Here is a 12902-nt window from a genome sequence, read left to right on the forward strand (position 1 = left end):
AATTGTATCCCCCTGCAATGAAAAATATGTTGGTTTTGGCTGGGTTGGGTAGACCAGTGGTGGCCTATTTAAGGCCTCATTTCATGTTTGATAAAGGTTGGTTAAGGTTGAGATTTTGGTACGGTTGGTTGTTGTATGAACCAATGTACGACTTAAGGAATAGGTTGATTCATTTTTGTGCACCTTGACAAATTCTTTTCAATTCTTTTTCCTACAACCCACAACCTTTTTTGGCACAACTACCCTCACCTACAAGTAAGGTGTGACAGTAACCTAATTATAGCTTTATTTTAATAATCAACAAAATCTTTTTAGTTCTATCAACTTGAACAATAAAATATAGAGCTTTTATGCAATAAAATACTAAAATACCAAGCCAGGCCATATCCTTCCTGAGAGTGCATGAAAACAAACACACACACACACACACTCATTCAACTCCATCAATAATTAAACGGTGCATTATTACGTGTTGCTTGGTCACACATTTACTCTGTATTGATGCCTCAGGCCATCTCTTGTGCACGCACTGAACAGCAGGCTTAGTTGACAGAAGGAGAAGGTTTGCAGACGCTTGTAGAAGCTTTCTAATTACAGCCAACAAGACAGACCTGAGGACCAGTGACCACTCGCACACTGGATACAGTAAGGGTGTGGAAGTTCTGGCTACATAGTCCTAAAATATCCATATCTATCATGACCAGATATTTAAAGGCGAATCCGGGACGAAAAACTCCAAACCAAGTGGATTGTTGTTGTGCTTCAACACTGGATGGATATTGGTAGAACGCTTCATTAACAGCCTTCAGATCCTTCATCTGCAGGAGAGGCCATCAGGGGTCACAGATCTCACTGAGGTAAGGCTAAAGTGAACACTTTCTACACCTTGTTGCATTTATAAAGAAACAGAAAGCATATTAATACACATCAGTCGACTCTACAGGCCAGACTTCAGCCGCAGTTTTCTAAATTACATTACAAGGAGAGTAAAATCAATACATCTCTCCTGGGGAAAGGAAGGAGCAACGGGAGAATGAGAAAATGTTCTTTAATGACTTACAGTGGGCTGAATAATTAATTCTGGGTGTAACCCTCCATCTCAGTCACTTCTGCTGAATTAATTAACAGCAATAGTTTTAATCCATTTTTTAACAAAAAACAGTTCTGCACGGTGTAAGTAAAGGAGTCATCTCAAAATCATGGTTGCACTCCATTAAATAAATCTGCTATTTAAAAATAAAATAACTAGACGACCATTTACACGTGATTTGATTCACATTTTATATTTATGACATTTGGTATTTTAAATTTAGTAACAACAATTTAACTTAAAATGCTCTCTAAGTGTTTAAGGTATTCAAAATAAAGATATTCAGGGACTCATTTTGCACTGTTCTCATTTATTACATTGTTTCAGAGGCTTTTTTGTTCATTTATGGCATCTCTTGTAAAAAGGAATTATACTTTTAAAGTATATTAAAAGCATGTTAAAATTAGGTAAAGAATACTAAAAGTGCATTTTCAATTTAATATACCTTATTAAAAATATTTAATATACTTTCTTTGTATTTCCATAAGATGTATTTTTACAAAATATGCTTTAAAATATACGTTATGCTGATATGAAAATATATATAGTAGAATTAAATACTGCTCTTAAGTGTATTTTTTCCAAGTAGCATTAAAGTGTACACAATATGTGCATCAATTTACAAAGTAGTACATATGCAATACACTTTGTATATTTAAAAAAGTGTTTAAAAAACACATACTTAAATCTATTTAATTGGCAGAAGTTTTTAATGCTTTTATGTTGTATTAAAATGTTGCTTAATTACAACTGAAATATACTGAAGTTGCCATAAGTTGTACCAAAATTGTACCATTTAGTTGTACCATTTAGTATGTATTTAAGTACATATTGCACTTTTCCATGTTAAGTATACATTTATAAAATAAACTTAATACACTTTTTTTTTTACAAGGGAGGTGATTATTTGGTTATTAATTACAAGTCATTATGTTATGCTCTGTTTTTACAGTTTCCTGTTACCTATTTATTTTATTATATAAACCCACAAGGGTACAGATAACAAGCACATTATAAATATTACGAAAAATTATCTGATTTTTTGCATGATTTCCCCAAGAACCTATACTTTACCTTTTTTCATGCAATTTGAATTTGTGTAAAAAATGTACAGAACTGTGCCACGCTTTTTTATACTTCCAAAAATATTTATGATAATTTGATCATGAATGCCAAAATGCTTGCACTGTATATATTTTTTTATAATTTGTGTAACAAATATCAATGTTATGCATACAAAACATTATTAATTAAGGAAGTTATATATATATGAGAACAATAAAATATAATAGTTCAGTATCTAAATTGGAAAGAACATCTAAGCAATAAAAGGTTTCCTTAAGTTGCTATTAAGAGCCAAGAGCTGTTGGAGATGATATGTACTGTACGCAGGGTCGCTGTAATAAAATATCGTGTCCTGGTTTGTAAAGAAAAGAGAAACGCAGGAGAGAAAAGTGATATGAAGAGCAGTGGCTGATGTAAATGTTAATCCTCTGAGTTAGACACCGCCCTCTGAGTAAACACACGGGCAGCCAAAGGGACACCACACCCCCTCTTTATCTTCAGCTGATTACATGATTCATGGTGATCATTTCTCCGCCGTAACCAAAAATACACCTTACGCAGAGCCTTCATGCAGACCGCGATGAAGGAGATGAAAAAGTAAACACAGCTGCAGAGGAAGTGAGATTTTTCACACAGAGAAGATTCATCTTGACACCCCATATTCTATTATCTGTGCATCCACTCAGTTCAGTGAGACGTTTCCACCTGAGTCTGTCAGGCTGAACTAAAGGCTGAGTGGGTTGTTGTGCTGTTGTTTGTGTTGGTCGGTTAGCTGGTCATCACCTTTCATTTGCCCCCCGAGTCTGTGACTGGAGGTTTATGGAGGACCAAAACGGCCAAAAATAAAAATAAATAAATAAATAAAAACGTAAGTAAATCACTCAATAAAATTAATATGGTGATAAAAGCGGTAAAGAATAATTATAATTAATATAAAAATAAATACATACACATACAAAATAAATATCTTAATAAATTGTTATTTATGTTTTTTTTTTATTAACGTTGTAAAACTTTTCTTTTGACCTATTTATTATTATTGTTTATTTATTTACATAACTATTTATTTCTGAATTCATTTATTTCCCAGTTTATTTATTTCTGTATTAATTTATTTCCCAATTTATTTATTTATTTCTGTTTTTCCTTGTCCTTATATGAAAATGAAGGTGCTGTCCAGCAATGATGTCATGCTGTCTTAGCATTCTGATTGGTTGATCGTTGTCAGATATCCTAGATCGACTGTACATGTCTTGCTCCTTTGGCAGTAACTTTGGTAATGTAAAAGATTATTTAATAAAGATCACTTAGATCTATTCACTATCATATAAGGACAAGGAAAACCAGAAATAAATCAATCGAATGCAGAAATAAATAGTTATGTAAATAAATAAACAAATGAACCAAAAGAAAATTTAAACAATATTAATAAAGATACCTATAAATAACAAATTATTAAGATATTTATTTTATTTATATGTATTACTTTTTGTATTAATTATAATTATTATTAACCATTTTAATCACCATATTACTTTTATTGCGTGATTTACTTACGTTTTTATTTATTGATTTATTGATTGATTTATTTAGTGTTGGTCCTCCATAGACTTTCACTGTGCTATGTGAACCGGGAACCAACATTAAAAACATGAACAAAGTCAAGTCATCTTAAGACCTACTGTCATCTCCATATACACTGTTTATCAAAAACCATATACTGCATATTCTGCTTCTGCCCTTTGAGCTCATTAGGTACATTAGAGTGACCTCTAATTGGCCAATATAACAATATCAGTGTTTCTATTTTAGCAAAATACTCCATTTTCAATGACATAATCTATGGTCCTGTAAATCATTAAAGAACAGTCAGACAGCAGTAAAGAGCAGGAATGATTAACAGTGTAGTTCCTTATTATATTCAGGTGTAGCCATTCAATTCATATAATACTAACTCAAAATATACAACAAGCCAGTTCATAGCAATTGCATTTACAATGTCTGATCTTTTCACTGAATACATTTTTGTATGTAATTTTATTTAGTACCTATAAACAAACAAACAAAAAATTACGAGGCGCTATATTACACCCCGCCAACAGTATATTTTTATGCCTTGCTAGATAGGGAGAGGTTGTGCAGTAGTACAGTATAAATAAGGTTTAAGGGAAAGCCGGTATCAGCGGATACATATGTAAACTTGTGCAAGCATTTTATTAAGTTAAGTGAATATTGTGTCCAGGAGTGGAAATGTACAGGATGTATAATAAAGTGTCAATAGAGTCCCGGAGTGCAGATTAGAGTGCGAGTGATTATTGTACAAAAAAAAATAGGCTGTGATTTAAAAAAAAAACATATGAGACCTTTTCTATATCTGTCCTCCTCTTTCTTCCGACTCTACAGTGATGAGTTGAAGTCTGGTGACTCTCGGGACAAAGGATCTCCTGAGTCTGTCTGTAAAGCAGCTCTTTGACAGGAACCTGCCACTGAAACTGCTTCTATGGTCCATTAAGATGGTGTGCAGTGGGTAACCATCATCATCCATAATGAAGAGCCGTTTGTGCAGTATCTTCCTCTCTGCCACTGTAACAACAGAGCTTGTCCAGGTGCATCTTGTCTCTGTTTTTCATGCCTCCTCCCCAGCACACCACAGCATAGAAAAGACAGCTGGACACTACAGTCTGATAGAACATCTGATTACAGATTACTATTAAGTATCTACATGCCAAGCAATGCATGTTGTTTCTTAAAATAGTGGAACTGTTACAGGGATGCTGGTAATAAACTTTTTATAGAATAATTATCATGTTAATTCATTTTTGGAACCTAAAGTCAGTTTATGTATCTATGTAAAATATATTTTGTGTAATTAGCTAAGTTATTAATTTGTTTATTTTAGTATTTATTCCTTCATTCTACAGTTAAAACAGTACTGAACAGTCTGAATATTGCTGACTGGACATACTTGTCCCAAGACTCAAGGAATGACAGCACATGAGATCAGACAGATATTTCAGCATGCTGCTGGACCGTGAGCGTCTGCTTCTGAAATGCACCCGGACTCGAGGGTACGGTACTTGTAACTGAAGAGTGACAGGTGGTCAGTGCTGGAGAATGTTCAGAAGTGATACAGGATCCACCTCTAGGGGTCCTGGATCTTTTTCATAAATGCAAGGGAAGCTCTCCTGCTGTCAAAGCCTTCTCCCACATCACCTGATTGGATGACACACTCTTTCTGTTATTCTACCAATGAGTTAATTGGTTGATGGCTCCATAGTTACACTTGTTTAGTGTAAACCTCTTTGGGTGATTGAGTGTTGGGTTTTATCAGCCATCTGATGAGCCGAGAACGGACAGAGAGGCAATTTCACTAAACCTACCTGTATGTGGGATTGCAGAACTACAGAACATACCCGCCCCAGAGAGAGTTCAGCGTGAGAGTTGCGATTAAGAATGTTTGTGAATCTTTAAGCTCTAAGATACTTTCAGGAAAGCTCAACCCCTATTCATTTCATAGTACTCACTGTATGGGTAGAGCTATATTTACTGATATTTACTGTTGATTGTGTGATATCATACACATGATGGCGACATATAACTGAGGTGCAGTACACACAAAGATGCTAGGGGGCAGTGCAGGCATTCAGCACCATCAACGTGACAGAAAGTTTAGATAAACCGCTAATTCTAATTGCCTCCAGTAACACATATAACATACAGTATTTAAACTGTTTAGGCTGATTTATATGTCTGTATCATACCTGCGCCGTAGCCTGATCGTACTCTAGCCCAATGGGCACCTCCTCAGCAGCTGTGATTGGTTCGCTGGCTGAGCCATATATTCCAAGGATGAACGCAGAGTCAAGGATGAACTTTAAGTGGTAGTCAATGTAAAAAGATTTTCTTCTAACGCATTTTAAAGCAGTTATATTAATTTATTTATTGTGAAATTTTAAAACACACTGTTAGATTCACAGTAGTTGAATGGAAAATGGAAAACAGCAAAAATGAGAATATAAGATTTTATCTTATAAAAATATTTACGATAGAGTGTATATATAATCTATACATCCAGTGACTCTCTCCTTCTCCCTACACACACAATGTTTTATATTTCTGCATACATTTGAAACAAGCCCTAAAAGTAGATAAAGAGAAGTTAAACAAGTAAAACCATATTATATTAATTTAGTAATATATTTATTAGGAAAATTTGCAATGTTACATGCAAAGTATGTGAACCTCTTGGATTAGAACCTCCGGTGTTTTAAATCAGTGGGAAGATACTCATATATATATAGTAAGTGATGTCATGCACTAATAAGAAGTTAAATTCAGAGAACAAATGATCATTTGAATGACCTCTCTGCACTTTGTAAATTAACACTGCAGTTGCGTCCAAACAATCCCACAGCTACTCTCCATCTGAGTCCGTCTCTGCTGATAAAGGAGATTCGCTGTTGCCAGGCAACGGATTATTTGTGCAACACAGTCTTGGGCTGGTCTCGGGCCTGGCCACTTGTCTCACTTCTGTGGAAAGGCTTTTTAGTGTTGATAACAGTTCTATTGGTTCCTTGGAGAGAGCTTATAGTTATAGAGAGATTATTGAAATGTGTAAACGGTGGCTGCCTTTTACTTTATTCCTGGAATAAAGCACAGGCAGTGGCACACAGTGTGTTTTTCCTGGAAATAAAGTTGATAATAATCTGTTTAGACTGTGTATGCAAAGCAGCACCACTGCGGTACGGTAATAGGTATTAGGGTAATGGATAATCCTTTAAACTCTGTATGTATTATCTAGCTCTAGCTTTTAGTCTTAAGACTTCAGATTGTTAAACTGCTACAGCTGTGAGAAAGTGAGTGTTGTGAAAAAACTGATCCTAGTTGAAAGAAGCCTTTATAAATGTCTGTTTAATTCCGACATTTAACTGCGTTTTAGTTACAAGCATGTCAGAGAAGAACATAAAGGGTAAACAGATGGTCATGATCATTACCTCCCACTGCGCTACCCACTGATGGTGGTTATGCTGTCTGTGATGTATTTATGATAAACACATGACACTGTGTTTCTAGGAATGTTTAATGCCCACACAACTTCGGAAATGGAATTTCCCATCCATCTGGCTCCCAGTATCGGACCTCACTCCAGTCTCACATTCCTGAGTTATTCACACCATCTTTTCATGAACATTCTAATCAGTGCTCAGCCTCACTTACAAGATAAAACCTCACAGCTTATACACATGAGCATTCCCATACCCAAACCATTCCTACGTTCCCACTTCAAGATCAATGTGCATAATGCTGTCCCATGATTTTTGGCATGCCAGTGCATCGTGTACAAAGAATGGAAAAGTGTGAGGTCTTCTAGTGTTTGGTGTCTATAATTAAAGTTCTTAGTTTATGTACTCTGGTTAAAAAATGGGACTAAGGGGGACTTAACGTTATATGGACATGTTTTAAGGAATTGAAAATCCAGTCTTAAGCCCTATCTGGACAGGATTAGTTTCTCAGGGTGTTCTGGGGTAATTTTCTCTTTTATGGGGGGTCCTCTGCGATTTTATTCCCGTCCGGAACGACCATGTGGATGTTTTCACAGACGTCCTCTGAGAAAAGTACAGGCTGAATTATCTACTGTTTTTCGCTGAACTCCGTGGTCCTGCGGTAATTTTAGTCCAGTCCTGACTTACATCTCTGAGTTTCGTCTCCTCGCGTTTAATAAAATAGCTTTCCGTGTTTCCACGGAGATCCACATAAACACACCAGCGAGTGGAAAAGGAGGAGCTACTGAACGTGATGTCACGTGACTGAGAAAGCCTAAAAACTCACTGCTTCTCCTGTTTTTTTTCAATTGCAAGAGTTTTATGTAGAAATGTAAAATATTTTTATATTTTTTATTTTTACACTTTTGTTTCTTCTGAGACAAGCTATGTGTTTACACAGTGTGTTTTCTTTGAAACTAAGTTTCAGTTCAATTTCAGTCTGTTTAGACAGTATAAACAGAGTAAAGGAAGCTGTTCTGGACACTATGTCTACTGTAATACAGTGTCTAAGAAGCGGAAGGAAAAATCAGCCAAGAGAACAGAGAATTTGTTTCCAGTTGAGAAGTAAATGTATCCACACACGTCTGTCCTTTAGCTGTGATTACCCTGTAGTGTGTACTCAGCCTCATGCCTGTGGGCTTGAGGGTGTCCCTGCAAGAAAAGCTGCCAAGAACTGCTGGTCACTTGACTGGAGATGCTTGTGGTTAGAGATGTATGTGGCTGTGTAAGATGTTAGAAGATATGAAAGAAAAAGAGAGAGAGATCGAGAGAGTGAGAGAGAGACAGAGAGAGAGAGAGAACAGCCTCTCCTCCTCCTCCGCCCCCAGCCTCAGGCTCTGGGCCACTCGAGTGTAACTAATGCTGCTGTCCGTGAGCTCTGGGTACTCTCTTCAAATGAAGACACATCAACCCCGCCAGGCCCCAAGCCGCCATGCAAAATCCAATAAAGGCACGGCGCACTTCCGAAATGACCTATTATCACAAGATAATGATGTTTTAGCAGGGGAAAGATCACAGCAGATGCCGTCTCCAGCCATAAAACATGTAAAAGGCCAACATGCATGCTCATGTGAGCACAGCCAGAACAAGCGCACTCTGTCAAGCATGGCTGCAGCTCTAACGGCACAGGTGATGTGATGCTGGTGCACCACTGACTCTCACATACACACATGTGGCATGCTTGAGTCACCACTGCTGTAGCCATAAATAGTCAACGGTATTATTCCAGCGGAGTTTCTAAGCATTACCACCAGCTCCCACCAGATGGCTACAAAAATAACCCCTGCTAAATATGTAGTGTGTGGGAGAACGGATGCTGGTGGAGCTGATATAAATATGCCTGCCAGCCCCAGGCAAGGTGCTATGGGACAAAAAGGGCCCTGTGATGAGTGCGGCACAGAGAAAACCATTCATTTTTTTTCTCGGCATGTTAAAGTCAGTCCATTTGAACCGAGCGACTACGTGATATTACTGGCGATGGCACTGCACATGTGAAATAAGCATTCTTTAAATTAATTTAAAAGTATAGAAAGTTGATATCATTGTTTTTGTTAATGAAACAGATGGGAAATGTTTGTAGGAAAACCTGACCTTTACTAGCAAACTACTAGGTTTGCTGTTTTTTTTTGTTGTTGCAAAAAGTATAACATTAAAAAAAAACACATCAAGACATTACTAATGATAAAACATTCACATGCTGTTTAACATATTGCCTGCAGAGTGAAACTTTGTGAAAGTACAAAGTGTCAAATATGATCACTTACCAGTTCATTGACAGCCACTACATTAACAGAATGCAGTGTATTCCAGGCTTATATACAGTCGTGGCTGAAAGTGTTGGCACTCTCAATTTTTCCAGGAAATGAAATATTTCTCCCGGATAATAATTTTTAATTTTACTGTCATGCCCTGGCCCTGTTCCGTGTCTGTCCCGTTCTGTCTCCGTGTTTTACTGTCCTTCTGTTTGTTTATCTCCTCTATGTGCTCTGCTGTGTGTTCTTCCGGTTCTCTGCCCTGTGCCTTTACCTGTGCTTCATCGGTAGCTCCGCCCCCTCATTACCTTACCCCGGGTGTTCCCTGTTTTCTTTCCCGCCATGTGTTTGTATTTATAGCTCTGTTTTCCTGTTTCCTTTGTTGGTTCTTGAACGTTGTCACGTCGGTTAGGCTGTGACTTTTTTCTTGGTTTCCAGTCTTTGTGAATTCAGTGTTTCTTCTAGTTACTCTGTTTGTTTATTTATCCTGTTTTGTGTTTATTTAGTTTTTTATAAACAAATATTACTCGTATTTGCGTCCGCTCTCCGGGTTCTCTGCACCTTTGCTGCACCTAACATGTACATGTTTTGTTATACATGCTTTTTGAATATTGGAACAACACCAAAAATTATTATTTCATGCAAAACTTCAAAAATGTAAGTGAAAGGTTTGTATTTTTGCTTTAGGGAAATATGCAAAGGTGCAAGTACTGTCTTTCAATAAGGTGGAAGTACAATATAAATTGTCCAAAATAATGCTTAAATGTAGTAAGGAGATACTAAATAATTCTCCTCCCTAATATAACTTATAATACATAAAATGATGTATGATTTTGAACTTTATTTCTTCGTATCTGTAAGTATGTAGATAATAGATTAATAGACAATAACACACTTAAATAATAAAGAGAAACATGAGATTGCCATTAAAACAATGACATTTAATTGCAGCCATATTATGTTTTTTTTTCCGTTGAAATAGCTTCTGCGCGTTATTTTATTTGTTAATAATTATTACTTAATAAGTGGCTGCTACTTTATGAGTTTCTTTGATTTTACCATATTAAAAACCTCTGGAATATAATCAAGAGGAAGATGGATGATCAAAAGCCATCAAACCAAGCTGAACTGCTTAAACGTTTGCACTAGGAGTAGCATAAAGTTATCAAAAAGCAGTGTGCAAGACTGGTGGTGTAGAACATGTCCAGATGCATGAAAACTGTGAATAAAAAACAGCAAATAAATGCTCTAAATGATAATATTTTTATTTGAGTTTGGGAGAAATGTTGTCTGTAGTTTATAGAATAAAACAACAATGTTCATTTTACTCAAACATAAACCTATAAATAGCAAAATCTGAGAAACTGATTCAGAAATTGAAGTGTTCTCTTCAGCTCTATCCAGAGCTGTATATCTATATATAATCACTCTACGTAAAACACAGAAACACACAGATCCTACACGTGATCATTTTACGTAAGGAAACATGAACACTATTTAGAAACTCCCACCTCCTACATTTTTTCTAAGACATACTTATTTCTCTAGCATTAATTTCTTCTGTGAGTGTCTATGTGTGTGTGGCTGTGTGTGTGTGTGTGTGTGTTAGTGTGTGTCTGTATGTGTTAGTGTGTTTACATTTGCTCAGGCCGGTTGTGTGGGCAGTGTGTCTGTGCATGCAAATACACTCGGGCAAACGAACATGAATCAGTAGTTACGTAATCTCCAACCATTTCCCTAATTTGCTCATCAGACATTGCTGGGTGTCAGTGGTGTTGATATACAAGATGGCGCTCCAGATGGATACGTATTGATTTTTTTCACCCTCATTGACAGGGTGGGGACGACACTGGATCAAATGACCAAGCGACACAAAGAATCTCTTCAAAAACCTGACCGCTTTATGAACCCGATGGAAACAGTGCTTCATAGAGCTGCTCTTTTGTCTTTTGTCTATATAAATTATCATTGTGCAGAAGAAAGAGAAAGAGAGAGAGAGAGAGAGAGAGAGAGAGAGAGACAGCTGGCACCTTTTGAGCTCTGTCCTCTTTAGACAGTTTTCATTAACGTGGGTGGCCTCTTATTCATATGGATTTATAGATTCACTTGTTGAGGTTAATTCCTTTCTTTCAGATTCAGAGATACGTAATTACACTGTTATATAACAGTGCAGGGCAGGGCAGAGTGATACTCAGAACAGGACAGTGTGTGTGGTGTGGTGTGGTGTTGTGAGAGGCTGATGACTCAGGTGTGTGTATGTGGGCATGTATGTCGTTAGGCACAGAAATTCATTACATTTAATAATGAGCAAAAACAAAAAAGGCTTAAAAAAATGCTGTATTTCCTGCACTATAAGACACACTTAAAATTCTTAAATTTTCTCAAAAATCTTTATGTGTGGTGCGCTTTACTTGGGAATTTTACCTGTCAGGTTGTGCAGCGTTAAACAGGTAGGGAGTGAATTTTGTGCGAAAAAAATTTACGCAAAAAAAAACAAAACAATCTGCAATCAAAATTTTAAGGATCAAAATGGAAAAGTGTTGCAAAAATGTTGCTAATTCAAAAGAGAAAAAAATATATCAAATAGATATTTTAAAATATAATTGGTTACTTTATTATTCCTCCCAGTTATTTTTAAATTATTTTAATTTAGATTTTGCCAGTCTCTCCTCTCATTTTCGTGTTTTTGTGGACTTTCTGTGGATTTTTGTGGATTTCGCTTTCAAAGACTTTTCCTTTTGGAATCTCTCCTTTGCTTCTGCTTTAATTTTTTGCCTGTGATATTTAACACAGTTAACACGAGTAGGTGGGGTTTAGAAGAAGGCATTCCCTTAAATCTTCATTGGTCACCTGATTTTGGAATGATGGGTACCCTGAACCCTCCTCTGAGACCTGCCATGCTGTGCCACGTGATGTGATGTGTGATGTCATGTTGTTGGTTGATGTCATGTGTTTCTGGAAGAAAAAAGGACATTTGAATAGCTTCTTGATACTCATCTTCATTAAATTAAATGTTTCAATTAGTTTTTATTTAAAAACAATATGTTAAAACATATCAGGCTGCTATCAGCTGAAACGTGAGGTCTTAATATCATATTGAAAAGAAGATATATTGTTTCGTCTCTACACAGAGCGCAGTAAATACTCTCAGGGGTTGGGTCGCTCTCATTGTCTCTAGGGCTGGAGATCATCAGAAGGTGATTTGTCGCTTGGCTTCCTTTTTTGTTGTAGCAGAACAGGTAAAGTTACACACACTCTAATTAATCATCAAGGGGTTATGGGTAGAGAACACGGTACAGGGATCATTAGAGCTCGGTCGAGTTTTCACACTGCAGTGTCTGCCTGACTGCATGTCAGACAGAGAGACAGTAATCTGAAGTGCACGGTAGTTGGTGTGATGAAGCGTTGTGTACGTCTGTAAGCCCCAGGGTGCTTTCGTGCTATTCTGAACAT

General features: G+C 36.7%; 1 protein-coding gene across 1 annotated transcript in view; it reads left to right on the top strand.

Annotated features, from left to right (window-relative positions):
• The first annotated feature begins 582 nt into the window (after nt 1-582).
• The window catches only part of dyrk2 (dual-specificity tyrosine-(Y)-phosphorylation regulated kinase 2), a 32841-nt gene continuing 20521 nt past the window's right edge, over nt 583-12902 (top strand). The window contains exon 1 of the mRNA XM_022671229.2: nt 583-857. The gene's annotated coding sequence lies outside the window, so the exon portion shown is untranslated. The remainder of the gene's footprint in view (nt 858-12902) is intronic.

This window comes from Astyanax mexicanus, chromosome 2, assembly GCF_023375975.1.
Source record: "Astyanax mexicanus isolate ESR-SI-001 chromosome 2, AstMex3_surface, whole genome shotgun sequence".
NCBI lineage: Eukaryota > Metazoa > Chordata > Actinopteri > Characiformes > Acestrorhamphidae > Astyanax > Astyanax mexicanus.